This window comes from Arachis ipaensis, chromosome B06 (assembly GCF_000816755.2).
Source record: "Arachis ipaensis cultivar K30076 chromosome B06, Araip1.1, whole genome shotgun sequence".
NCBI classification, from domain to species: domain Eukaryota; kingdom Viridiplantae; phylum Streptophyta; class Magnoliopsida; order Fabales; family Fabaceae; genus Arachis; species Arachis ipaensis.
Window position 1 is genome coordinate 78,779,343 of NC_029790.2, and position 5,905 is coordinate 78,785,247.

Sequence of the window (5,905 nt, forward strand, 5' to 3'; positions counted from 1 at the left end):
ACTACTTCCTTTTCCAACACCAATTTTTAATCATCTTTGTTAGTTAGTCATTGCATTGCATGATAAATTGCATGATAGTTAGAATTTGTACATATTCTACCCATTTTTATGTTAGGACTACTTGGTTAAAGTGATGATTTCCTTTCCAAGAAAACTGTTTTAGGGAACTCTACCAATTTGAATAAATTTTTTTTTGTGTTGAACTTGCTTGAAGGAATTAATTTTGGAACATGATTTTTGAGCTAAGAACATATAAGCATGTGAGTTTTGAGCCCAATTGTGTGCATTATTCTCCTTCTATGATTGTAATCTTTGATTTGTTTGATTTTCTATGTCCATTATTCTATGTATACATACATTTATATGATTGAGGCCCTCATTTCAAATAGCTCACTTACCCAAATAGCCTTACCCTTTTATCCACCTTTGTTAGCCAATTTTGAGCCTATGCTAAACCCCTCTTGTTCTTAATTTTAGCACATCACTACCCCTAAGTAAAAAATAATAAATGTCCTTAATTTGGATCTTTGATTAGCTTAGACTAGTGAGAGTGTTTATCATTCAAGTTTGGGAAAATTAGGAACATTGGGTGAGATAAAAGTGTGTTTTTGTATTTTGTTGAAGATCTTGGGAATTCGGTACATACTCATGCATTAAATATGTAAAATCATATACATTGATACATTTGTATATACTTTATTGAAAAAAATGAAAAAAATAAAAAGAAAAAATATACAAAAGAAAAGAAAAAGAAAAAAAGAAAAGCAATAAAAAGGGGACAAAAATGCCCCAAAGCAAAGTAATAATAACAAAGCATATTGAATGTGAATTGAAGAGAATACATGAGTATGTGAAAAAAAGTTAGAATCATGGGTAGCTAGGTGGTGTATTAGAATTGTATAGGTTGTTATATGTGTTTGGTGAGAGCTTAGGTTAATCAAAGATGCAAATTTCAAACTCACTTAACCATATGCATCCTTACCTTTACCCTAGCCCCATTACAACCTATGAATAAGTCCTCATGATAAATGTATGCATGCATTGAATAATTGTTGATTGTTAGATGAAAAACAAATCTTGAAAATCATGATTAAAGGAGAATTGAGTGAATCAACCCTATACACTTGAGCGACTAGAGCGGATACACTTCCGGTGAGGGTTCGATGCTCAATTCCTTATTCCCGGCTTTTATGAGCGTTCTTCTTGCAAGTTTGTTTATACTTCATTTTGATATTTAAATTGGTGGGATTCATGAATCATCATACTACGTTAGCCCTACATGTTCATATGTGCTCTTGGAGATTGATTTAATTTTAACCAAGTTGGTAGCACTATTTTGCATTTAGGTGCATACATGTAGATAGGTGCACATCGTTTAATTGCATTGAATAAATGTTCATACCCCATTTCTTGCCTTCCTTGGTTTAGCATGAGGACATGCTTAGCTTAAGTGTGGGGAGATTTGATAAACCCAATTTTGTGGTTTATCTTGTGTTAAATTCAGGAGATTTTATCAACATATCTCATATTTATTCAATGAAATAGCATGGCTTTGTGAATTTCTCCTAATTTGTGCTTAAGAGTGAAAACATGGTTTTTAGGCCTTAAAATGGCTAATTTTAATTCACTTTAATTCCATTCGATGCCTTGATATGTTTGTTAAGTGATTTCAGGTTTAAAAGGCGAAGATTGGGTTGAAGAAATGAAGAAAAAGCATGCAAAAATGGAGAATTCATGAAGAAATGGGATTTTGGTAATCTGCCAGCGATGCATGTATGTGGCCCAAACTTGCACGTGGGAAGGAAATCTGCCAGTGACGTGTGTACGTGAGCCACGCCGTGCGTGGGAAGGAAATCTGTCAGCGATGCGTACGCGTGACCCAAGCATACGCTTGACAAGCAACACGTGACCTCATTAAAGGCAACACGCTGGGGGTGATTTCTGAGCTGAAGGATGTCCAAATTCAACTCATTTCTAATGCTTTTGAACCCAAGAACTGTAAAGGAATGGCGGGGTAGTCATAGTTTAGTTTTCATCATCTTTTAGGTTAGAATTTTAGAGAGAGAAGCTCCCCCTTCTCTCAAGAATTTAAGGTAGTTTATGTCAAATTTTCTTAAATGTTCATACCCCATTTCTTGCCTTCCTTGGTTTAGCATGAGGACATGCTTAGCTTAAGTGTGGGGAGGTTGATAAATCCAATTTTGTGGTTTATCTTGTGTAAAATTCAGGGGATTTTATCAGCTTATCTCACATTTATTCAATGAAATAGCATGGCTTTGTGAATTTCTCCTAATTTGTGCTTAAGAGTGAAAACATGCTTTTTAGGCCTTAAAATGTCTAATTTTAATTCACTTTAATTCCATTCGATGCCTTGATATGTTTGTTAAGTGATTTCAGGTTTAAAAGGCAAATATTGGGTTGAAGAAATGAAGAAAAAGCATGCAAAAATGGAGAATTCATGAAGAAATGGGATTTTGGTAATCTGCGAGCGACGCATGTATGTGGCCCATGCGTGCATGTGGGAAGGAAATTTGCCAGTGACGTGTGTACGTGAGCTACGCGTGTGCGTGGAAAGGAAATCTGTCAGCGACGCGTACGCGTGACTGATAAGAGGACTTTTGATGGTTTAGAATTTCACAAATGAAATCCCGTTGCAAGTATAGTTTCTAAACCAACAAATAATGCTTTCATACAAAAGTTTGTTTGTCACAAGTACAAACCCCTAAAATCTATAAACAGAAGTATTTAAACCTCGGGTCGTTCTCCCTAGGAATTACAATAAAGTGTCTTGTTATTGGTTATGAGTTGTATTTTGGGGTTTTGAGGTTCTAGACAAGAAACGTAAATGACAAGGAAAATAAACTAACAACTAACAAAGCTCTTGGCAAGGTATGATAACTAGAAGTCCTATCCTAGTTATCCTCCTCAATTGTGATCACAAATTGTCCATTGCTACCACTTAGTTAACCTCTAACCTTGGAAGAAAGTCAAGTGGATGAATTAACTAGATTCCACAAGTCCTAGCCAACTCCCAAGGGAAAGACTAGCTTTAGTGGTATCCAAACTAATTAGCAACTTCTAATTATCAATCAACAAAGGAATTAGATAACTCAAGCGTTACTAATTACTCCACCTAAGCCAAGAGGATAAATTTCTATACTAAAACCCAACCAAGAATTTCATCGAATACTTGGAAGGCATAAAATGAAAGCATATTAAATGGATAAAACAATAAAATCTAACAACAATTATTGTAAGAAATCAATAGCAACAATCAAAAGAAACACAATTATTATGAAATACTTCAACTTGAATTGAAAGAAAATAGAATAAACAAAAGTAGATCTACAAACAAAGTAGAGGAAATTATAACAAACAATAAAAGAATGATGAATGTAACAATAAAGAATTAAGAAGAAGAAGTAAAAGAGGGCATGAATTAAAACCTAGATCTAAGAACTAAACCTAACCCTAATCCTAATCCTAGAGAGAACAGAGAGCTTCTCTCTCTAAAACTAAAACTAGAACCTAGCCTAATGTGTGTGTATGAATCTCCTCTCATTCCCCTTCATTCCTTGGTCTTTTTAGCCTTTTTCCGCCGAAAACTCAGCTCCAAATGGGGTTGGAAACCCTCCAAAATCGCCAGGCACGTGTTTGACTAAAGGAATCACGTGCGGCCTTCAGGGTTATTAGTTACGTTCATTAATTCTATGTTGTTTAGCAGACTGTGAGCAGAATACAAGGAAGCAGTAATTAGAAAACACAGATAAGTAAAGAAGATAGAGAAAACAGATAGCAGAACACAAATAGAAGAATACAAGAAAATATCACAAGCGCAGAGAATGGAATACAAACAAGGAAAGCATACATTCATACCACAAACATAACAAAGGAAATGCGCAACCAAGTATGATGCATGTTATGGAGTTGCCTTAACGCAACAAATGAATAAACACATCTCTTGGGTTACCTCAAGCAACAAATAAATATCTCTTGGGTTGCCTCAAGCAACAAATCATCACATAATCATTCTCATTATTCATCATTATTTTCACATTCTTATGCAGTACCTCTTTCTTTCTCTGTTCAATCATACTGTACAAACTTTATATCTTTCACTTTTACAACATCTTAATTCAAACCATTTCTCTTTATCACATTACTCTTTTCTTTTTGTCTTTTTACTTTGCTCTGATTACTCTTTTCTCTGTATCCCTTTATTCTGCTCTAGTTACTCTGTTCTCTGTGTTTCTTTACTTTCACTTTTAACCTTTAAAATTCACTTTTTACCACCCGTAACTTTTAATATTTCTACTTTTACCACCCTAACTTTCAGAAATTACCAAATAACCCCCCAAACACCAAATTAATTACTTCCTTGCCCTTTTATGAATCAAAAAGGTGTTCTTCATTGTTCTTCATCACATTCAAAGTGTTCTTCATGTTCTTCATAAATTCTTCAGATTCTTTCTCTGTTTTTACCCGTTTTTCAGTCTTTTCAGCAACCGATTTTTACCAAAATTCATAATAAATTAGCAGCCACTAAAACCCCATATTTTCTACATGATTTCAACACAAATTGAACCTCAATTTAAGCTTAGGGTTTCGTTTTTCCAGCTGCCCAAGAACATGAACTTTAAAGCTTGAATTTCATCAAATTTCATCAAAATTTCACCAAATTTTCACCAAGAATCAATCATATAAGCAACCAATTTTTAGCACAGTCAATTTATACAACATTCACACAACTCAAACACAAATAATCAAGATTAATTTTGTGACACCCTACCTGGTTTTGCTACTCCTAATTCGGTTAAACTTTCAGGTGGTCCTTAAGCACTTTTTCCTCCTAAATCACATCAAGAAAAACTTTAAATCCAAAAACTCTCAACTGACCAAATCTCACTCAGTATATTAGGAAGAGATATATCACCTTAGACTTGCTAGAAATTCACGTTTCTTGGCCCTCAAGTCAAGTTAAGCATGATTCCTAAGGAAGAACATCAAGAAAACACATATTTTGCATGGTTTTCCTTGAAAACCGAATTGAAATGGGAAGGAGACAGCCATCTCACCTTATTTCCATCCTTGATAAGTTACATGGTTATGTAGAGGAAGAAGAGAGGATCATTTTGGTGAAATCGGAGTTTTGATTTGAGTTTTAGTTCAGAAGAAATCAAGCTTTGAAGATTAAGTGTTCAAGAAAGTTTCTCTCTTTTCTCTCTTGTTATTTTCGGCCAAAATGATGAAATGAGACAGCCTTTGAGGTCTTGGGGGTGTAAGGTGAGTTGTGATTGGTTGGCTTGGAGGTGAATTAAAATAATATTAAAATATCTCTGGTGTACAATGATGAGCGGATAATTTATACGCCTTTTGGCATTGTTTTTAGTATATTTTTAGTAGGATCTAGTTACTTTTAGGGATGTTTTCATTAGTTTTTATGTTAAATTCACATTTCTGGACTTTACTATGAGTTTGTGTGTTTTTCTGTGATTTCAGGTATTTTCTGGCTGAAATTGAGGGACTTGAGCAGAAATCAGATTCAGAGGTTGAAAAAGGACTGCTGATGCTGTTGGATTCTGACCTCCCTGCACTCAAAGTGGATTTTCTGGAGCTACAGAACTCAAAATGGCTCGCTTCCAATTGCGTTGGAAAGTAGACATCCAGGGCTTTCCAGCAATATATAATAGTCCATACTTTGGCCAAGAATTGATGACGTAAACCGGCGTTCAACGCCAGCCTTCTGCCCAAATCTGGCGTCCAGCGCCAGAAAAGGATCCAAAACCAGAGTTGAACGCCCAAACTGGCACAGAAACTGGCGTTCAACTCCACAAATGGCCTCTGCACGTGCAACACTCAAGCTCAGCCCAAACACACACCAAATGGGCCCCGGAAGTGGATTTAT